The 24,669-nt window shown below is 40.4% G+C and overlaps 1 long non-coding RNA gene across 1 annotated transcript; it reads left to right on the top strand.

Moving 5' to 3' along the window:
• The first annotated feature begins 250 nt into the window (after nucleotides 1-250).
• Nucleotides 251-2,958, top strand: LOC311059895. Its single transcript, XR_014602227.1, has 3 exons — nucleotides 251-318; nucleotides 1,786-1,968; nucleotides 2,507-2,958. It is a non-coding gene; the product is annotated as an uncharacterized lncRNA (long non-coding RNA).
• Nucleotides 2,959-24,669: the final 21,711 nt, after the last annotated feature.

Raw genomic sequence — 24,669 nt, 5'->3', positions numbered from 1 at the left:
AAGTGGAGTTGACAGTCAGACCAGGAGACAACATCACTCTATACTGTGATTGCAGAAAATCACCTGGAGCTGACATAGTGTGGTTCAGGAACTGCTCTCATAAAAACCAACCTACTCTTGAAATTAATGAACAAAATTCCACTTCTAATCTAAAGTACCGGTATAACAAATCCACTGAACCCTATGATCTGCTGATAGAAAATGTTGCTGATTCTGACCTTGGTCTCTACTTCTGTGGAACCAAGGAGCATTTGTTAGTGGAGGAAAAGGTTACACCATTCTACAAATATGGCAACATCACCACAAGGATTTCATTCAGTAAGTACTGTAATGTGCTACGTTTACTTATATTTATTCATTACTATTTACAATCGTGAGCTCCGGTGCAGAAGTGTAAATTCGGGTGTAAGCACAGGTGGGTATTTCGGCTATTAAAGCATTGTTGCTGCCTGTCGCACCTCCGACGGTGCTGCAGTTGTTCTCAATCTGTCGGTCGGGACCCCCAGGGTGGGTCCACACATGATTTGTGCGGGGTCCCCAGATGACAGTACGGTGACAATTTAAGGACTTTTAAGACCTTTTTAATACCTCAATAAAAGAAAGAAGAAAAAAGATTCATTATTGAATCAAAAGTAGTCAACAAAGTATATTATAAAAACTGATGAAACTTTGGCCAAATTGTCAAATAATATAAGAGGCAAAAACAATTAAAATAGCCGATCTACAAGCTCACAACGCCTCACATTGCGAGAAGTTGTGAGCTTGTAGATCGGCTATTTTCACAATATTTCTCTGTGGAGGCGAGTCAAACTAAATTGAATGCCTCAACTCTTACAATTCCAAGTGCTTGTCAAGGTGGGGGGTCCCCAGTTCAAATATGATTATTGTTGGGGCTCGCTGCCTAAAAAGGTTGAGAACCACTGGCTTGGAGGATCCTTGTGTGTCCCCACACTCTGTCCCATTTGTTATTGTGCTTGTGTGTACTGTATGTGAAAAGAACTAATACAATAATTAATGTGTGGTTGCAGACAACACAACACAGTATTTATATTTTAAACTCATATTGACATGGGGTAATTATTACAATACTAAACCTGGTATGAGACATTACCACCTATATCCTGAGGTGGTATCCAAAAGAGTAGGGACCCGAAAAGTCCGAAGGCGTCCGAAGCCGTAGCAGAGACTATGTTTTGTTTTGCACCATCCGTCTGTGAGCAGCTAATCTCCGGCAGATTTAATCCAAATTTCACGCAAATCTGTACACATGATCTCTATAGTCATGTGATCAAGACGGATCTGTTTGATTTTTAATATTCCATCCTGATTGACCAAGATTGACATCTAAAGTTTGCAGGAGTGGCCCGTTTTGAACACAATGTCTCAAATCATGAACGCAGCGTCCGATTGCGGTAAGACATTGCACGCACATTCGCACTACGTTGAGGAACAAATGCCACCCTTTTAACATTGCCCTATTATAGCGCCACCAGGAGGCCATTTTTTGGCAAAATGTTTTTATATTACTCCTATACAGATTTTGTCCAAACATCACGCAAATCGGTACACATTATTTCTATAGTCATGTGATCAAGACAGATCTGTCCGATTCATCATATTCCATCAACATTGCTGGCCCACAATAACCTACCTGACCTGGCTGAGACCTGTGCTCCGAGGAGCGGGACCCCCGCGACAACATTGTTAACCACATTAATAGAACCAGTGGACTAGACTGTGGTAGAAGTACTGTACCATGTGTCATTATCCATCCCTTATGAACAGATCATTCGCTTAATGACCTTGGTGACCGTGCCTGCAACTGTGACATCAGTGTGAGCAGCAACAGCAGTGACAGCATTAACAGCAGTAACAGTGACTGTGGTATGAGCTGGCTCCTGTTGGTTCTCTCCAGAGCGATGAATCTTCTCCTGCTGCCCTGTGCCTACTATATAGGAACCATCTGTGGTAGGTCAACATCAGAGGTGGAAAGTAACATCAACAGCAATCTAATATTTACTCAAGTACTGTACTTAAGATACATTTTGAGGTTATTTTACTTTACTTGATTCTTCAACACCTTACCTGACTACAAATATTTGAAAACTTAAGTTACTATTAACTTTGTAGATTCTTATTATTAATACAAAACCCCAATTCTATATAACAGCAGTTCCACAAGCTCTATTTTCCAAATCACATCGCCAAACTTTTAAATATCTTCAAAAATGTGGGTATGTTACTTAAGTAACAAATCTGAGTACCTCTTCCACTCATTGAGAGAGCTATAATGAGGCTTAAATTGGCTTTCAATTGAGAAGAGAATTATGGAACACATGACACAATCTCTCTCTGTCTCAAACAAGGTAAAATGAGTATTGTGATCAATATGATTAAAACAAACGTGCTCGTATGATAACATATATATATATATATATATAATAGGATGTATATGTCAGTCTAATATATTTAGCTGTTCTCTCATTTGTCTTCATGTTGTAACCAGGGTACAACCGTAGCAAGAGAGAAGAACTTCAGAAGAGAACCAACTGAACCAGGAACAAATGATTTGAATCATCACAACTGTGATGAAACTGACATTTGAGTATGGTTACAAATTATTCCTGCTGTATAACTGGTAATCTAAGTTAATGGATACAGAATAGAATATTTTAGGAGTCATGGATGGGTGTTGTTGGGTTTTTCTTCTTTCCTCTCTTTTTGAATTTATTCTCCTTAATTTCAAAATAAGGAGAATAGGACCCCCTCGAAAACGAGATGCTGCATCTCAAGTATCCTCTAGTTAAAAAAAAAGATCAAAAAAATTACCTCTTATGTTTGTAATTGCTTGCAACAGCTTTGCACATAATACTATTATTAAGAGTAGATTTTGAACAGAGTAGCCTCTCCTGACAGTGGAATGATTAAGCCACAGCTACAATATACACGTAAGTCTTATTTGTTCCTCACTGAAGTCACCCTGATGAAAACTGTGTGCCACAATGTGTAGGTGCATTTTTGACTTTCTTGTTAGCTAATGCAATAATGCAATAAAGGCTTTTTAATTGGTTGCTTTATGTTTTCTGCGACAGTAGGCTAAGCGTTGTTGTTTTGTGTCTTCAAGGCGCAAAAAAATCTCTGTGTCTTTATTAACTCTGCCCCTCTGTCATCAACGAAGTACATTTAATTGAGTACAGTACTTAAATTCTTTGAGTATTTGTACTTTATTTGTATTTTTGGATACTTATTACTTTCACTTCACTACAATTGAATTCAAAGACAAATATTGTACTTTTGACATTTCTAGGTAGGGAAAAGTACGAATAACCACACAACCACTTAAGGGGAAAATGTTATTGAATTGGACAGGTATGTATGGTTTGGGTTAAATAGGAAGACGCACACTAAAGCATGTAGACTAGCATCTGGTGGAGTGGGGATGTTAGTCAGATCGAGTTTATTTCAAGATTACCAGATTGAAATGATTGAAAAAGGGATTATAGATTTATTTTTTCAACAGAAATTATCATATAGTTGTCTCTGCCAGGCCATAAGGCATTTTCACACAGGCAACCTGTTGCCTGTGTGAAAGTGAATGATTATAGATTAGAATGGTTTCCTACGCCCTCTGGTGTTAAACAAGGGGCTGTTTTGTCACCAACTTTATTTGCTGTTTTTATTAATGATTTAGCCAGAGAGGTAAAACAACTGGGGGAAGGGATATTATTTTACTTTCAGAAAGGGAAGAAGATTTTCAATTTTTTTTAAACTTGTGTTAATGAATGGTGCAAGAAGAGGAGAATGTGCATTAATCAAAAGAAAACACAGGTAATGCATTTTAGAAATCCAGGTACAGAAAGAAGTAGTTTCAAGTTTAGTGTGGGTGACAAACAACTGGAGTACAGTTACAGATAAGTACAAGTACCTTGGTTTGTTTCCAGATGAAAATATGTATTTTTTTCACGGTGTATCTGCCCTAGCAGATTCTGCCGGCAGGGCATTGGGAGGCCTTATAGGCAAAACCAAAACGTTGAGGGACAGGGGCTAATTTATGTACTCTAAATTGTATCAAACATGTGTATGTCCTATTTTATTATTATATATTTATATTTTGGGGGTTTGGTGGTACAAAAGGTTTCAGTTAAATGAACGTGTCCAGAATCGGGCAATTCGATTCTTTTTGGGACTACACAAGTATGCACCAATCCCAGCATTTAATGGAGATATGGGGTTGGACTCCTGTGAAATTAAATGGAAGGCCAGAAGTCTCTGGAACAGGTTGCTGGGTCTGCCACCCAACAGGGTAGCTAGTCACATTTTTTATTGGGATCTGTCTGGTGAAGAGGAGTGGGTCTCTGAAATCTTTGATGTATTGCCGGAATGTGGTCTGGAAGAACATTATTTCCAAAGAACAATTGTGAATGTGGAGGAGTTTAAAAACAGAATCCATGCAAAATGCATACAAACTTGATCAGAAGAAGAACAAATTGTCTTGAAAATTATGTTCTGTATAATTTGGCTAAAAGTCGGAGGTCACTTTGTGCGCAGATAAGATGTGGCATTCTGCCATTACATATCGAAACAGGAAGATATAGGGGCGTAGCTAAGGAGGATAGAATACTGTGATTTGAATGAGGTGGAGAATGAATTCCATTTTATTTTATTTTGTCCTTTGTTTAAAGGTAGGGTAAGTGATTTGCTTTTGTTAAAATAAGTGTAAAATAGCTCTATATTCTGATAGTACTCATTGCTATAGAGTGTTTGTTCAGTAAAAGGAGTCTCCCATGTCTCTCCAGCTCTTTATTAAACAGAAAATACATTTTCAGCGCTCTCTCCTGATTGGCTTAATTTGTGTCACCTACCTGAAAATGTACTATATTTTGTTTACTAAAGAGCTGGAGAGACCCCTGTGACCAAACAAACGCTCTGTAGCAATAATTACTATCATAATATAGTACTTTAACCTTTTTAACAAAACAAAACAAAAAATACCCAAAAATATCACTTACCCTACCTTTAATTATCTGAGAGATATATTGTTCAAAAAAGTCCACACCCCTGATATAAACCTGATAGATTATGAGAATGGTGCTTTTATAGAATTTATTTTTCTTCATATTTTTGAATCTTCTGTATATCTTTATAAAGCGTGGGATAGGAGGAGAAGGGCGACAATTTAATAGATGAATTTTCATTAACTTTGATGTATTCTATGTGCAGGTATTGAATGTATGTACTGTATGTGGTGGCTTGTTTCAAACAGGCGGTATTATGAGTTGCTGGTTGGGTATACACTGGAATGTTTGTTATTTTGTTTTTGTTTTAAAATGTATGTGTCTCCTCCGCGTCATCAGTGCCCACCCCCTAGGTGGGGTTGGTGAAAGGGCCTTTCTGTGTGGAGTTTGCATGTTCTCCCCGTGTCTCCTAGGGTAGTTAATACCCTCACAAAAACATGCAGTAATCCTGGTCACTATACTGCCTCCCCCTGCTCAGCCAGGGCGCCTGATGGAGGGGAAAGGAACTGGTTGGAATAACGTGTTCCTTCCACGCGCTACGTCTAACCAGGGAACCTCCCCCCTGTCGGGTGATAAGAAGCGGCCTGCTTGCTCCTCATGCATTGAAGGAGGCATGAGCTTCAGCTTGGGCTCTCCCTAGACTGGCAGAGGGAGAGTAGCGCCCAGGATTACATAGGCAATTGGCACTGGGTGAAAAAATATGGGTTACAAAATCGTGGGATAAAAATTATAAGAAAAAAAAAAAAATGTATGTGTCTGATAATCCCATGTGGGATGGGTCAAGAAATAGTCCGGATACGGAAATAAAACATTCATTCATTCATACAGCCCAAATTCAAATATAGTGAAAATAGCCAATGTACAAAGTGTTGCATATAGCGATGCCTTGTGTGCTTGTAGAGCTGCTATTTTCACTAAATATTCTATAAATATCCGGAAAATATTTGTTTTGGAAAATGTCAAAATGTCAATACATTTATATTAAAAAGAAAATGTACGCGGTACGCCTACTTGGAATTTGAACTGTTGTTTTTTAAAGCATGCACCTAAGCCAATTTTGACCTCGTAATTTGTGAAGGATACACATTTGTATTTATAGGAAATGCAGTAGTTATAGCACTAGACCTACTAGTCTGAGCTTTGATGAGATGAGAATTTACCTTGTGTTTAATACATTGTGATCATCATTTGTGTAATAATCACAAACATAATATGCAATCAGATGTTTTGACAAGTGATCATCAGTAATTACATATAGGCTAGCCTACCTAAGTGGGTAAAGGCAAATAATATATTAAAAAAATATATATATATATATATATATATATATATATATATATATATATATATATATATATATATATATATATATATATATATATACACACCACTTTACAGTAGGCTAATGCAGCTTTTAAAGCCAGAAAAACATTCCAAATTCCCAGATATACCATAATAAATAATGAGATATACAGAGATACACAGTAGACCTGGTTCTCTTCTGATATCTCAATGGAACTGAGAGCCAGGGATATAGCATGGGGAAAAGCACGTACCTCTGGCTTAAGATCTGACTGGCAAAAATTTCACCTTATCCGAAATAAATGCCTTGCCAAGATTCGGAAGGCCAAATCATCATACTACATCTCCACCCTGTCTGAGTGTAGAGGAAACCCTGGCAAATTCTGGACTACTGTTAAATCACTTTCCCAATGTCAACCCTCATCTCTACCCAATCAGATTAATACTGACTCATCCACAGTCTCGAATAAAAGTGAACTGTGCAATGTTTTTAATGAGCACTTTGTTGCCGTAGGCCATCTCTTTGGGAACTCTGGCATATCACCCAGCAATCCTGTCCACGACAGACCTAACACCCAAACATTCTCGCTCAGGCCCTTCTCTGGCTTAGAGGTAAGGGAGGCTCTATCTGCCATTGACCCCAAAAAAATTGACCGGAGCTGATGAACTAGACCCACAACTCTTATTATTAGCCACACCTGTTATTTCTGACATTATAACACATATTTTTAATCAAACCTTATTAACTGATAGTATTCCCGCTCTATGGAAAGCAGCTTATGTATCTCCTCTACACAAAGGTGGTCCCACAGATGACCTCAATAATTATCGACCAATTTCTAAATTTCCGTGACTTTTTGGAAAAAAACTTTTGGAACACCTGGTCAATACTCAACTTAAATCCTTTTTATCACTAAATAACATTTTGAACTGCCACCAATCAGGTTTTAGACCTGGACACAGCACTACGTCGGCTGCCACTAAGGTGGTAAATGACATTGTCTATGCCTTGGACAAAAAACAGGACTGTGTTGCAGTTTTTATTGATTTATCAAAGGCCTTTGACTCTGTAGACCATGTTCTACTCCTAGAACGTCTTAAAACTATTGGTTTTGATCCTAAGTCCTGTAACTGGTTTAAAAACTACCTCTTTGGTAGATCACAAGCTGTTGTAGCTGACGGTCACAAATCCACATTTCTAAATATTAGCAAGGGGGTTCCTCAAGGCTCCATCTTAGCCCCCATTCTATTTACACTTTTTATTAATGATTTTAACAGTGGAATTGTAAACAGTGCACTACATCTCTACGCGGACGACACAGTCATCTACTCGGTCGCCCCCTCAGTTGACTTAACATTTCAAAACCTTCAATCAGACTTTCATTTAATCCAACAGGCCCTTATCAATCTAAAACTCTCATTAAATCCCGGTAAAACAAAATACATGGTCTTCTCAAGAAAACAAAATGCTACTCCAACTTTCAATAACATAACCACTATAGAGGGGACTCCTATTGAAAGAGTCTCCAGCTACAAATATCTAGGCATATGGATAGACGACAAACTATCCTTCAAAACACACATTTCAGAACTCATCACAAAACTAAAACCAAAATTACCATTTCTCTACAGAAACAAAGCTTATATATAACTGGAGATGGGTTTCTTACCCATCACTGTAGACTTTATGAAAAGGTCGGTTGGCCATCTCTGGCTATAAGACGAGAACAGCACTGCGCTATCTATATCTACAAAGCCTTACTCAAGAAATTACCCAACTATCTTAACAGCTTATTAGAACCCAAAGTTGGCCATCACCACCCGTTCTCAGGATTACTTTATTTTAGAAATTCCCTCTGCTAATTCTGAACTAGGTAAGACAGCCTTTCGTTATTATGCCCCTCACATGTGGAACTCTCTACAATCGGTTCTAAAATTGGAGAACCTGATCTCACTTGATCGCTTTAAATTACTTTTGAGAAATACTCTGAGCTCTAACTGTACTTGTACACTCTGAAATGTTTATTATCCTGTAATGTATTGTGTTTAAATTGTATGCTTGTACACTGTAATCAGGGCGTCATTGGAAAAGAGAGCTGGCTCTCAATTGTCCTTCCTGAATAAATAAAGGTGAAAGAAAAGAAAGACCTATTAAGTCACACATCACTCAATATATTGTGAAACCTGCCTTACAAAGGTCATCCAGGGACTACAGACAGACAGAGCGCCACTCCTTCCCGTTGTTGATGTGCCAGGCGGCAGCAAAGTTTCAGTTGAACCCAGGTGTTGTTTAAAAGATATTAATTTGCGATCATTAGGTAGGCTATACTCTGCATGTACAAGATGGATATCCTGATCTGGCTGTTGGCAGCAGTTGGACTCAGCATGGCAAGTAAGTGCAATTTTGCAACTGATTATAATAACTCAACATTCATCACTTGTTTTACTCCTCCATATTGTTTTTGACTGGTGATCCTGGTGTGTGTGTGTGTGTGTGTGTGTGTGTGTGTGTGTGTGTGTGTGTATATATGTATATATATGTATATATATATATATGTATATATATATATATATATATATATATATATATATATATATATATATATATATATATATATATATATATATATATATATATATATATATATATAACAGAGTACCCGCTGCCATTCCCTTTAAGATCAACGCAAGACGCAGTGCTATTTTCCGTGCGTTAAGCGGTGAGACCAAAGAGAAAAGCTACTGCTGCCCAAAATATCTGATCTCCAGGCAGTGGCGTAATTTGCCACATAATGTCACCATCTTTCATTATGTCTGTTTTGTCTACTTCCCACTAGCTACAGTACAGTCTATGTATAAGGTCTTTCATGACTGTGCCAAGCGCGACGCTCGTAGGTTTACAAACATTCACTTTTGTCTTTATTACCACCTATGATATCATCAGTAGGCAGGTTTCTGAGCTATCCGCACCTCAGAGACAGTGAGTAGACAGAAATTGTGTCTTATAATGAGCATTAGTGAAGACCAATGATGAAGATAAGGTTGAAAATGGGTGAAATGCTCCTTTAACACATGTAAAACTAGTGATGATTTAATTTTCTCTTCTAATGACATCAGAAAATGCAATGTGCATTAAAACAAACAAACAGGACATAATTCATACTCACTGATGACCTCAACTCTGTGCAACTTGGGTTGTACATCCGGGTTCTGACCAAACACCATGAAATAAACTCCATTGTCTTCGGTGGTCATATTTCTGATGACGATGACTCCAGTTTCTTCATACAATTCTGTGCGGCCTTCATATGTCCCATAGACTTTCTCTTTTCTAGGCGAACTCTGATCCCACTCTGCCACCACCACATCTTGTTGGCCTGAGGGTGTTTTTTTCCTTAGGGTGACAGTGGTGAGTTTGGAATCTAGAGACAATTGAAGGCGTCCTTCCAATGGTATGTATGTCACATCTTGTTGGTCTGTTTAAGAAAAACATTCCGTCAGTTAAAGGGTATTTCGCTTTAAAACACTTCATTGGGTCATTTTAATATCTACTCTGGCTTTTGTGTGCACCCCAGACAGTTGCTTGTGTTTTTATATATAAAAACACAAGTTGCACAGAGTTGAGGTCATCAGTGAGTATGAATTATGTCCTGTTTGTTTGTTTTAATGCACATTGCATTTTCTGATGTCATTAGAAGAGAAAATTAAATCATCACTAGTTTTACATGTGTTAAAGGAGCATTTCACCCATTTTCAACCTTATCTTCATCATTGGTCTTCACTAATGCTCATTATAAGACTGTTATAGACTGTCTACTCACTGTCTCTGAGGTGCGGATAGCTCAGAAACCTGCCTACTGATGATATCATAGGTGGTAATAAAGACAAAAGTGAATGTTTGTAAACCTACGAGCGTCGCGCTTGGCACAGTCATGAAAGACCTTATACATAGACTGTACTGTAGCTAGTGGGAAGTAGACAAAACAGACATAATGAAAGATGGTGACATTATGTGGCAAATTACGCCACTGCCTGGAGATCAGATATTTTGGGCAGCAGTAGCTTTTCTCTTTGGTCTCACCGCTTAACGCACGGAAAATAGCACTGCGTCTTGCGTTGATCTTAAAGGGAATGGCAGCGGGTACTCTGTTTGGATTGATAACGCCCCAACACACCCATGACTAATTCAGGGCCGTTTTACCGCATAGCGCCGTGGTGCAGCAGCGCGCATATTAGGCTACTGCACCCATAACAGCAAAATGGCATTGGTCACACCTCCACGTCTTAAATTAAGGAATAAGACCTGGCGCTACTTTTGACACGTAAAATACAGTAGGGCCCCTTATGTCCTGTACTGTCCTATCATATCTTATCATTCTGGTAAAGGATGTTTTCAATGAGTTTCTTAGTTGTCTTCATTATTTTTCCTAACAGAGAATGTCCCAAAGCCATCAGTGGTTTACAGACCATCTTGTTCACCTCAATCTACCACCTGCTCACTGGTCTGTGAAGGAAACATCACAGATTCAGGTCCAGTCACCTATCGCTGGAAGAAAGATGGAGGGGAATGGATGGAGTCTGGACAGAACTGGACTATTACCAACGATGAGGAATGGAAGAAGGTTGAAAAAGTCTTCTGTGAAATGAAGAACCCAGTCAGTGAGGAGCAGAGTGATCCCAGTGACAACCCGTTTTATATAAAAGGTATGTTGGTGTTATTAGGTGTTGTTTTTTTTGTCTGTTTATGCCATCAATAAATACCCTTTACTGTTTTATTGGAAGAGAATGTACCATGCTGTGAATATACTTTTGTATTCCTATATCAGCTTGACACAACACTGAGGGAAATCAGTTTATACATTTGGACGTCAATCTTCCTAGCCTTCCTAATGTGTTAGAAAGTTGGGTTAACATGTGTTAACAGAGGATTCTTTGTCTTTTTATTTTAAGGAGATACATCCTTGGGGGGTATTATTGTAGGGATTATTGCTCTCATCCTTATCTGTTTGGTGCTGTGTGTGAAATATCGTAGTAAGTATCCGTTCTGATTTTAAGTTACACATTACATACAACATGCTTGCAAAGTTACTGCTCAGCAGCTACATGCAATTCCACAAGCAAACGTTAAATATTTTAACCGATTTAGACCTGAGGCCGATCTGTGTGTTTGAATTTCATAACAGATCAAATAAATGCTGCGTTGCCTTCATGTGGGTCTGAGCTTGAGGAAGTTCCTGGAGGTGAGTGAGTTTGATAACTTTATGTGAGCAGTTTGTGATAAGACTTAAGTGTAGATTTGAACCTCCAAGTCATGTCCAATGTCCATCTCCAATAAAAGATAAATAAATCTATTGTAGCGGTGTGGTAAGGTAGGTCATGTCCAATTTCACTTTCGGACAAAAGAATGTCAAATTGCAAATGGACGAGTCCCTTTGCTCTATTGGGTTCAGGGTGGTATGTGCGTAACATGCTACAGTATGTACAGAGGGTAGTTTAAGTGAATCTGTTGTTTTTTAAGTTTACACAACAAGCTGCTGGCACAGCAGGTGGCACAGGCAGTGGTAACGGAGACAGAGTAGCGGGAGTGGCTGCCATGCGCAAATACTGTACTGTACATAATTCATTTATGAATGTTGGCACACTATGAAAGGCTTGATAAATACGAGCGCAGAACAGATATTACAGCAATAAAACAGAGTGATAGTGGGAAGTGACCTTTGTAATGGAAGTATGTTACTAAAAGTAAGTTAAACAAAGATGCAGGACTGCAATATCAGGAATCAAACTACATTCTTTATTGTAGGTGTTGGTCACACCAGAGAGAGACTAGTGTCTCTCTCTGGTGCTCCCCCCCAGCCCCCTTCGCACAAATGTCCCACACATTTATACTGGCAGGAGAACTTAGAGGTAACAACAGATAGTCACTTCTTACATGGGCTTTATTCTATAGCTGACTCACACACACAGTCTGCATTTTTTAAATAGGTTTGCGTGAGTCGCCCGTTTGTAAGGAGTTTGTCAGGGAAGAACAGGTGATGATGTCCACCCCACGTGTGTGTGTGTGTGTGTGTGTGTGTGTGTGTGTGTGTGTGTGTGTGTGTGTGTGTGTGTGTGTGTGTGTCATTAGTACCTCTACTATCAACATCAGACAAGAGCAACCATGATTCAACAAATGGTATGTCTGTTTCTCTTCTGTTACTACACTTATTTTAACTGCTATTTATTTATTTTTTTCAACAGTTCTAGCCAGAATTTTCAATTTGAGTTTTTTAGAACGCCTCATTCTCTTCATTTGTCTCTTTTTTTCACTCGCTCCTCCTTCAGTAATTCCTGTCTCTCTCCCTCTCTCCTCTCTCTTTCTGCCCCTTTCTCTCCCTCTCCTCTCTCCCTCCCACTTTGTCCCCCTCTCTCTCCCTTTCTCTCCACCGCTCTTTCCTTCTCTCTGTCTTTATCTAACAGTTGAGTTGATCTCTATCAGGCTGAAGGCCAGGACAGAGATTGCCAGTTCTCATTCAATGCAATCTGAAAAGCATGTTATAATAATAATAGATCTTTATTGTCCACAAGTGGAAATTTGTCTTTGGCTCACCAGACACTATACAGACATAGACAAACAACATTAGAGGTACAGCACAGCAGTGAGGATCACATCATAGAAATACACAAAACACCATCGCTAATAAAAGAAAGAAAAGGAGAGTAGACCCACGTTAGGAACCTGTTTCATGATCATCATCGCCCTCATTTCATCATTATCATCATCATCATCATCATCATCATCATTACCACCATGCAGCAGGTCATTCTGTCGAGTTAAGAATGCTGACTGCTCTGGGGACAAAAGACTTCTTATAAATATTTTTGGTCGCTAGGGGAACTCTGTAGCGCCTGCCAGAGTTTAGAAGCTCAAACTCTCTAGAAAGAGGATGGGAGCCATCGGCTGTGATGCTCCGAGCTTTCCTCCTCACTCTCTCCCTGTACAATAGGCTCAAGGCCTTTTGGGGCTTGCCAATGATTTTGCTAGCCATTGACACAATCCTAGACAGTTTGTTCAGTAATTTACAGTTTAGGTGACCAAACCAGGCAGAAAGGTGAAATGTCAAAACACTCTCAATCATGGTCTTGTACACAAGTTCTAGGACCCGCTGACTAACTCTGAAGCTATTTAGCTTTCTGAGTAGATAAAGTCGCTGGGAACATTTCTTATAGATGTGCTCTGTGTTACCGGAGAAGCTCATCCGGGAGTCTAGAACTGTTCCTAGATATTTAAAGTCCTCCACAGATTCTATGAGTTGGCCATCCAGCGAGACTGGCAGTATAGTAATATCTGGTTTAAGCATGAATAACTCCTTTGTCTTGCCTACATTAATTTCTAGCTGGCTGGTATTACACCACCCTTCAAGTGCTACCGTGTGAGCCAGGTAGGCATCTACACCACGGGGGTCTGATTTATGGTTCAATCTATTGGATCTGTCATTATTTTCCCCTTCTCTCTTGTTTTTCAATCAGTCATGGATCTCATAGATGACATCTTTCCCGGAGCAATTTCCTTCATCTGCTCTCTCTGTGAGGAGGTCAAGGGCAACAAGAAACAGTGCCAGCGTCTGGCCCAGCGTGTAAAAGGACTGGAGGATCTGGTGGGGGTAATCAAGCAAAAAGGAGCTGGTCAGATCTCTGCCGATGTGGAGAAGGGCCTCCGTGATCTCAAGGAAACACTGGAGTCTGCAGAAGATGTTGTCAAAAAATACCTCTTAGATAGTTACCACGAGCATGTGTTTAAAGACTACAACGACAACAGTGAGTTTACGAGTTTGAACGGCCGTCTGAACAGTGCATTCAACAAGCTTTCCAAGGCTCTGCAGCTTCACCACAATCATATACTATACAAGACGTTCAACGAAGATTCTCAACAGGCAGAGGATGAAGCAGACAGGAAGGAGGATCATGAGGAGCTGAAGAGAAGTGAGAGGCGGGGTCTACTACTTTAACAATCCATGTAGAGATATAGTAGCAAAATCAGTCTATGAAAACTATATATATATATTTCAGCACATATTTTAGTTAAAAGAATATTGATTAACAATGGCGTTTTGTGTTTCTATGGGTAGTATTTATTCAGTTTGGTAAATCACAATCTCTAAAAAAGCTAAAGCAATAGCTCAAGTTGGCTATTTGTCTCAATATAGACATTGTCTCTGTCAAACTCCATTTCCAGGGAAATTGACATAAAGCTAGTAAAAAGATGGTTTTCTTATTTTGTTTTGAGAGCAAATTGCCCCACAATGTGATTACATTTTGAATATCTCTGCTATCGGGCTCCACCCCCTTTTGACCTCCCTTCTCTCTTGTTTTTCAATCAGTCATGGATCTCATAGATGACATCTTGCCCGGAGCAATTTCCTTCTGCTCTCTCTGTGAGAATGCAAAGAGCAACAAGAAAAAGTGCGAGCCTCTGAAACAGCAAGTGAAACAGCTGGAGGACCTGCTGGAGGAAATCAAGCAAAACGGAGCTGGTCAGAACCCTGCCGATGTGGAGAAGGTCCTCTGTGAGGTCAAGGAAACATTGGCGTCTGCGGAAAAGGATGTCGAAAGACATACTGATGGAGGCTTCATGCATAAGGGGCCGGGCAGCAAGGGAAAGCTTAAAAAGTGCGAAAAGACTCTCAGAAAAGCTTTCAATGAGCTGGCCCAGGCTCATAGCTCTGCACCAGACAAGAAAGGCCATGATTCAACAAATGGTATCTTACATGTCCTGTTTATAATTGTCTCCACCAGGCCGAAAGGCATGGCGAGAGAGTATGTTTTACCCTCCGTCCGTCCTTCCGTCCATGTGTGTGTGTGTGTGTGTGTGTGTGTCCTGTCTGTGTGTTACCAGCTAATCTCCGGCACCGTTGGCCCGGTCGCTGCGAAACTGTGCACACACACTCCCTGGATGCCAATTCAGAACCTCTGCCCCACATTTTTCACATGGGCCTGTTATAGCGCCACCAGGAGGCCAATTTGTGTAAAACCCATTTTTTCCCATTACACCTACAGCTTTTAACCAAACGTCATGCAAATCGGTACACAGTATCTCTATAGTCATGTGATCAACCCGGATCTGTCCGATTTCCCATATTGCATCCTCATTGGCTAAGGTTGGCTTCCAAAGTTTGCAGGATTGGTCCGTTTTGAACAAACTGCCTCCAATCATGAATGCAGCTTGCCATTTCCATAAAATTGCACACACACATTCCCACTAGGCCGAGGAAGAAATGCCACTTGAACATTTTCAAATCAGCCTCATGGTGGCGCTATAACTGGCCGATTTGCATTTTTAACTATAACTGCACCGATCTGTGTGAAACTTTGCACGCACACTCCCTAGAGGCCAAGGAAAAACATTGGACTGCATTTTTCACATCTGCTTTTTACAGCGCCACCAGGAGGCCGACTTATGTAAAATACATTTTTGGAGATTATTCCTTCAGATTCTGTCCAAAAAACACGCAAATTGGTACACTGCATCTCCATAGTCATGTGATTCTGATGGATCTGTCCGATATTTCATATTCCATCCTATTTGGCTTACAGTGGCTTCCAAAGTTTGCGGGATTGGTCAGTTTTAAACAAAATGACTCAAAACATGAATGCAGTGTGCAATTTCCGTGAAAGTTTGCATGCAGATTCCCACTAGGCCGAGGAAGAAATGCCCCCCTTTTCACATTCACATTGGCCTTTATAGCGCCACCCTCAGGTCTAATTTAGCAAAACACATTTTTGGAACAAAATGCCTCAAATCATGAATGCAGTGTCCCATTGAAGAAGAAATGCCACTCTTTTCACATTGGCCTATTATAGCGCCACCAGGAGGCCACAATAACCTACCTGACCTGGCGGAGACCTGTGCTCCGAGGAGCACTTTTTCTAGTTAGTCTCTGTTTTTCACTCGATCCCCCTTCAGTAATTCCCGTCTCTCTCCCTCTCCCTCTTTCTCTCTGCTTATTAATATTGCTTAATTAAACAACTTTAAAGTCAGTTGCCAGTTCTCATTCAATGCAATCTGAAAAGCATGTTATGGTTCAATCTATTGGATTTCAACCTACTGTATCTGTCCTTATTTTTCCCGTCTCTCTTGTTTTTCAATCAGTCATGGAGCTCATAGATGACATCTTGCCCGAAGCAATTCCCTTCTGCTCTCTCTATGATTATGCAAATGACAACAAGAAAGAGTGCGAGTGTCTGAAACAGAAAGTGAAACAGCTGGAGGACCTGGTGGAGGAAATCAATCAATTCGGAGATGGAATTGGAGTGGGGAATATCCTCCTCTGTGAGGTCAAGAAAACATTGGCGTCTGCTGAAAAGGATGTAGAAAGATATACTGATGGTATGTGTGTGTGTCATTAGTAGACCTACCTCTACTAGAGAAAGAGTAATCAAAATTTTCAATTCAATTTTATTTCACAAAATGTTTGAATGATTTTGAATTTTCTAACAGAAATCTTCTCCTCTGGGGTCCCTGGCACAAAACGTTTTCAGATGGGGGTCCATGGCCAAATACACATTAATTTGGGGGATCTTGACATGAAAAAGTTTGAGAACCACTGCTCTAGAAAGCACTAGGCTGGTTGTCTGAACAGGGACTAGAAATTGTCAGACCCCATGTATTTCCAGGGAAATGGAGATAAAGCTAGTTTGTTTTGAAAGCTAGTTTGTTTTGCTCCACAATATGAATGCATTTTGAATATGTTTTATAACACAGTATTACACTCGAGGGTGTGCTTTATTGTCATTATTGGCTTTTCACTGATGCTTAGGGCACTTGGCACAAACACCTCATCACTGTTGTGCCAATAATTACATTACACATTACATTACAGTCATTTAGCAGACGCATTCAACATATAGGCAAGAAAACTACTAATCACCAGAAGTCTTAAGTGCATTCTCTTCAACAAGCAACTAAGAGTATACCTAACGCTAAGTTAAAAGTGCAATATATCATCTACCTAATTTCTTAAACAGATGAGACAAATCGGAAAATCAAATGAGCAAGAGCTAAAACAAATAGGTGTATTGAATAAACAAGATCCAATAAGACAAGAGCTCTTACAAATAATTGACAACAAGTAGGCAAGGCAAAGAGGAAGGGTAGTGTTTCCTTAAGAGGGGGGTTTTCAGCCTGCGGCGAAAGATGAGCAGTGACTCTGCTGTCCTGACATCAGTGGGGGGCCAGAACAGAAAAACACCGAAGTGGTCGGGTAGGGGTGTAAGCATTGACCATAGCCTGGAGGCAAGAAGGAGCTATTCCTTTCACTGCCCTATAGGCTAGCACCAGGGTCTTAAACTGGATGCGAGTCGCTACGGGGAGCCAGTGTAGAGAACGGAGAAAGATGCTTTTAAGCAAGCAAAGTACAGCTACTTAAAGCAACCTGGTATTACAAGGCAGTTTACAGAGTTCCTCCAGAAGTTGAATAACACACTGAAGTAACACTGTGGCTGGACAGACTTCAATACACCTTGAGAATCTGTAGGCCCCTCCCCTACTATACATGGCTATTGGCCTGGTTCAGGTGAAACTCCCTTTAATAGGGCTATCAGCTGACACCTAACAATACAGCACTCATGTTTTTAAGCAAACTAACAAACTACTTTTAAGCAAACTATACAGCACTGATACAAGCAAAGTACAGCTACTTAAAGAAACCTGTTATACAAGAAAATATACTCAGACTGGCTAGATGAGTCAGGCAGTTTACAGAGTTACAGAGTTCCTCCAGAAGTTGAATAACACACACAATAATGAGGGTAAAGCACACCCTTTCGTGTAATATTGTTTTAGTCAGCTGTCACTTCTCGTTCAATATAATGAGAAAATAATGCTATGATTCAATCGATTGTATTTTAACTTATTTGTCCCCCTTTCTCCTTTCTCTCATTTTTTTTCAATCAGTCTTGAATCTTATAGAACCCATCTTGGACAACGCAGCTGCACTCTCCCCTCTCTGTGAGGATGTCAAGGGCAACAAGAAACAGTGCCAACGTTTGGCCCACCGTTTGGCTAAGCTGTTGAAAGGGCTGGAGAAACTGACGCAGAAAAAAGAAGCTGGTCTGTACTCTGACGACATGGCAACGACCCTCCGTGATCTCAATGAAACACTGAAGACTGCAAAAGATGTTGTAAAAAAATACATCTCTGAAAGTTTCCACGAGCATGTGTTTAAAGACTACAACGACAACAGTGAGTTTAGGAGTTTGAACAGCGCATTCTACAAGCTTTCCAAGGCTCTGCAGGTTTACCACAAGCTGTTCAACAAGGCCTCTCAACAGACAGAGGATGAAGCAGACAGGAAGGAGGACCATGAGGAGCTGAAGAGAAGTGAGAGACAGGGTCTACTACTTTAACAATCCATGTGAAGATATAGTAGCAACATCTGTCTATGAAAAACAAAATGTTTTATTTCAGCAGGTATCTTAGTTGACAGAAGATTGATTAACAATGGCGGGCGTTTTGTGTTTCTATGGGTGGTATTTATTCAGTTTGGGAAATCACAATCTCTAGAAAGCATTAGCTCAAGTTGGCTGGTTGTCTCAACAGGGACTAGAAATTGTCTCTGTCAGACCCCATGTATTGAGGGAAATGGAGATAAAGCTAGAAAAAGATATGTGTTTTTGTTGTTTTTAGAGAGCAAATTGCCCCACAATGTGATTGCATTTTGATTATGTTTTATTTAGATGGTATCCCTTCTATAATCACAGTATTACACTCAAGGGTGTGCTTTACTGTAATTATTGGCACTTCACTGATGCTTAGGGAACTTGGCACAAGCACCTCATCACTGTTGTGTCAATAATGATGGTAAAGTACACCCTTGCGTGTAATATTGCTGAAGTAAACAACTTTAAATGGTTCAATCGATTGTATTTTAACCTATCTATAACCCTTTCTCCCTTCTCTCATGTTTTTCAATCAGTCATGGATCTCATAGACCCCATCTTGGACAAAGCAACTTCACTCTCCCCTCTCTGTAAGGATGCCATGCGCAACAAGAAACAGCGCCAGTGTCTGGTCGAGCGTGTGAAAGTGCTGAAGGAACGCTTGGGGGCGATCGCGAAAAAAGGACCTGGTCAGAAATCTGCTGATGTGGAGGAGGCCCTCTGTGAGCTCAAGACCACACTGGAGTCTGATGAAGTTGCTGCGTTTGTTGAAAAATACACCTCTGATAGCGCACCTACGGACTACGGGAATGAGTTTGACAGTTTGAACAAATGTCTCGGCAATGCATTAAATAAGCTGTCCAGTGCTTTACCGGGTTACCAAAATCACAAGCCGTTTGAATAAGATCCTTCGTGGGCAGAGGATGAAGCACACAGGGAGGAGAATCACACACATACTCCAAAATAGCTGATCGGCTATTTTTTTTAAAAGTTTGACAAATCTATAGAAAATGTGAAAAAAAAAAAAAAAATTAAACAGATGTTCACACAGATCTTCTCTTCTGGGGGTGCCTTTCAGATGGGGGTATATGGTCAAATACATAGCAATTTGGGGGGCTTGCTTAAGAACCACTGCTGTAGACTACTGAAACTACGGAATTGTTCACTGCAGTTACGCTTGTGAACATTGCGTTTGAATGCGTACAGAAACTGTGCACAAAGAATGGGTTTACTGCACTATGAGATCGCTGTGCTCCAGCCCAGGCACCATAAGGTGTGCTACAATGTACGTTGCCCGTGACAGGAGGTCCCATTTGTCCAAGCAAGAGAAGACACACACCCAACAAGAACCTTTGTGCATTTGTAGTTGAAGAAACCTTTGGACAGTCACAGAGCGACAGATGAAAAGACAGAGTCAATGCAACAAAATCTCCTTAGCACTGTGGATGGACTGTAGAGTGCCTGTGGGAGATACAGAGCTTGTTGTGATCCTGCACCCATTTTCCTTACTGATTTCCTTAGTCAAAACATGTGAAGTGACTTTGTGAGCCTTTAGAAGGCGCCGATACACCATTTAACTAAAACATTTATTTCATTTATGCCATACCTTAACTGCCATGACATCTAATTGCATGTAATTGCTTGGATAGCAAAATTACTACTACTAGGCAAAACATGGATTACAATATGTCACATCCAAAAAGTGGGGGTAATGTCAAAGGGTTATACTATAGTGCTTGCTTGACCCCAATCCAAACCTTGAGGCTGAGTGCCAAGCAGGGAGGCATTGGTCCATTGGGCCATTTTTATAATCTTTGGTATGATCCGGCCGGGGAATCAAACCCCCGACCTCCCAATCTCGAATCAGATACTATAACTACAAGGCCACTGAGCTGGGTGTGCATGGACTATTATTAATAACAAATCAGTTAAAGGAGACACACCATGAATTTCACTTTTTTTTATTTTTTTGGTATTTTTTGGGCTCCCCAGTGTCTCTTGTACCCCAAAAACATTTTTTTTAACATTCAGTCATTCATTCTCATTTCAGAGATTTTCAAAATGGGCGTGTCTGAACAGGCCATTTCAGAATGGCAAGTTTGCTTACATCACCAAACTTTCTGCCCATGTATTTTGATGTATTCTGAGTATTTAGAATTGCTCAGTAGCACCCCTCTGCCCAACAGGACGTTTTGGTATTTGATAGAGTGTAATCATAAAACTATCATTTGGCACATCACCTCAGGGCTTCAGCACACATTGGAATAAGATAGACACAGACACAGTCGGAGATCTCCGTCATATTTTACTTGGTCCAAGGAGCCAATGTCCAGCTTTACCTGAATCATTTTCTGAAGTACAAATACTTTACATTGGTTTATATACAGCAACATGAGACAGGAGATACAGAGACAGCAAGCAGAGGGAAGGCGTGACTTAAAAGTATCAGAACCACGGAGGTACTTAGAAAGTACCTAAAGTAATAAGTACAAAAAGTAATCACAACTGATTTGGCTCTCAGCTACAGCAGAGAGGAGAGATAAGCCTGGAATGCCAAACACATAACTCATAGGTGCCTTGTAACAATAACAGAGCAGCTAGTATTGGCCCCTCTCTCCTCCTCTCAGTACCAAGCACATTAATTATATGAACACATTCAAATATGAACAGACTTATAGTCACACATTATATAAAACTGAGAATCGGACCTTTCATTTCCCTCCTTTTGATCAAATAATTAATATTCCTAGATATCAAACACATTTTCAGCATGGACATCATAACAGGATTTTATTAATCACACCATATAACTTGCCTCTTTCTTTCAGTGGCCTTGGTACTTAAGCTATCCGCTGTCTCAGCTCTAGCCATGGCATAAGACAAAGGTTGTCATTATTGATCACATGATGAGAAATTATAGAATGTCACTTGATATGGTCATTAATGATAGACACGATTGTGGATAATGTCGAAAAAACCTAATGGTAGGAAAAAGATCATTATCCGCTTAAGTCCTTCGGACCTCCCCACTCCTGTGCCTCCTGCACCGGGACGCAGTCCTAGGCTAGACCCCTTTCCACTTGAGGTCTACACCCAGGTCACCCTGGATAGAGAATTCAAGTCTCCTGCTTCCCGGCGTCTTCTTTTCAAAGCACACCGATCACAGGAGCATCACTCGCTTAGTAACTGTTGCACAAGCGGCGGTCGCTTTGAGCTTGTGATGGCCTGACTGTACATTGAGCCGAGCACGACGGCCAAGCATACCTTCCAAAGGCATCGCATGGTCTTAATGTCACCTGTGACCCGACCGGCCGGTGACCCAGTCGATAGCGACCCCTTACCTGTCGGCGTGGTTGGCGCCCCAGGCAGGAAACCGACGGTCTTGTCCTGGCCCCGCTTGGCTACGGGAACCAGAATTTTAACCGTTTTCACCAGCCTTGCCTTTTCACAGAGGCCGTCCCGCAAGACTGCACCTTCTGCTAGGTGTGGACTGTCGTCCACCTACCACGCAGTGCCTGACACATCACAACATTTACAAAAACCCACAGGTGACACTTCAACGCTGTGACTTTCAAAATGTTGCCATGTGCGACACCCACGCAGACTAGACGGTTGTTTACACAGACAGGATGTTAATTCATCCTTGACAGAACACGGGGGCCATTCAGTCACTCCCCAGCACTATAAGAGGTATTTAACGTGCTCTGGGAGCCTTGCGACCCCGCTGCCGCCTGTTAAGGGCAAGGATCGGGGAGCCTAACCCCCTAACCTCACCCTTCATTACCATGTAATGTCTTGCTATTCGTATGAGCGGCAGCCTCAGCCCTCAACCGGGTATATCACTTGACCAATCAATTGACAGTCCTTACTCAAAACATTAACAGAGCGCATAGAAGCATTGTCCCACTTGTACCCAGCTGTCTGTTCCACCTACCCCTCCCTTGACCTGTGACTCTCTGGAGGGCACTAAGGTGTTAACATCACATCACTGGCATTTTTAGAACTAATGTCATCTGACATGTAAACACAACAGGTACTTGTTCGAAAAGTACTTCTCACCAGGACCACTGGATCCCCAGTGGGGTCACGGTGTTTTGATGGCATCACCAGTTGGCATTTTCCATCTCGCTCCATGATATTGCATTTATCACACTTCATACTTAGTCCGCTTCAGAGTGACATAAAAGCTCTTATTTATGTGCTTAAAACTGATCATACGTTTTGCACGGCAAATAGCTTGACCCAAGGCTCACTCACTGTTTGGATTTGCGGCACTTACTTACTATCAGTTAACTGCCACAGGAAATGTAGGATGTAGACATATATATCTGCAACATAACAATCATAATTATCTTAGCTTTAGCCTTCCCCTGCTTACCTTTAATAATAGAGACAAAAGATACATAGAAAAATATACAATAACATAGATAGGAAAATATAAAAATAAAAACAAGTGTGGTGCATCGTCCTTCTAAGTGTAATCAGGTGAGGGGGGGGGGTACTATTCTAAGTGGATTCTTCACCGGTTAGGGCCTAATCTCACTCTATATGTGAGACTCCACCACACAAGCCGGCCTTCTTCACCTTCTTACGTAATGTTCGATGATGTTTGCACCAACTTGCGAATGTTTTTGTGTGGATTGGACAAACCACACGCCTCACATTAGGTGACATGTTGACCAGGGACTGCATCTCACAGCAGTTGGCATGTTGACGTGACCCGGGCATGGACCCTCTTAGCACGGAGAGTTCAGTTCACACTTGATGACCTGGTCAGCATCACCATAAGCAGTCCCATCGTTCCTGTGGAAGAGATAAAATCTTGGCAGCTTACTAGTTCTTTTGACCTTTGTAACGTCTTCAAATTCATTTTTACAGTGTATGGCTTTTACCAGAATTTTAAAAAATGTAAGTTTGAATATGTTGTGAACGTGTCTTTAATTACTATTAATACTACTATTAATACTTCCTAACTCAGTGTCACTCCCTCCTGTTTGAACCATGGCCATAACTTATGGTCATGATTCAATATACAATTAATTACTTAAAAACAGCGCTACTTATAATGATTCACAACTTTACTTAGAACACTGCTTGTAAACTTCAAATATAGAGGAGAAGACACGATTTTTCAAAGTGAGAAATTGGGGGATAACAAATCATCTACAAAAACAAAACTAAGTGAGAAATGGGGCCTGTGGCACACTAGTATCAAGACACAACAAATGAAAGATAAGTTCCATGAGAACTGAACTCGCTTCCTTTACTATTTTTTTTTTTTTTATAAGCATTCCCATGGGCTTGGAACGTGGGAGTCACTGCTCTCGTCATAACAGCTTGCAGGCTGAGATTAGAATGCCTTCACATGATATACTCCTCACTTGAGTAGAAATACTTTTCAGTCAAAGTGACTAAATGCTTTCAGAAACATGGCAGCTTCTTACTTGTGAAGAGGGAAAGGGCCAAACCTATGAATATTACTAATTCTCAAACTTGGACGAAGTGTCACTAATCTTTTAACAAAAATAACAACAACGGGGGATTTCATAGTAGTGAATGAATACAGAAAGACACCTTTTTCTTAATCATGACTTTGTGGAATCAACAACAAAAACAGAAAAGAACCAGGGTTTAGTCCCTATCTACATGAAGAAAACAACCTTTGCCCTTTAAGTGTTCTGTAACTAAAGGGCTTGGACACAGCCTTGACTTCAAATAAGTCTTCAACTAATACTTAAGGTACTTTTCATTATTGAGTATTTCTTAAAATCAACAACTGCTCTACAGCTTGTAGATCTGTCATCTTTTGGAAAAAGATTTCCATTGCTAGTTACGACACAAATGTCACTTTCAAAAATAGAACTGCCTGCCATTTGACTCAATTTTAATCAAAACAAAAATATTGATTGAATACAGTTTTAATAAACTTAAAGTT

Source organism: Gymnoscopelus microlampas (genome assembly GCF_963454915.1).
Source record: "Gymnoscopelus microlampas genome assembly, chromosome: 14".
NCBI classification, from domain to species: Eukaryota; Metazoa; Chordata; class Actinopteri; order Myctophiformes; family Myctophidae; genus Gymnoscopelus; species Gymnoscopelus microlampas.
The sequence above is the reverse complement of the archived record's forward strand: the minus strand, read 5'-3'. Positions and strand labels throughout refer to the sequence as shown.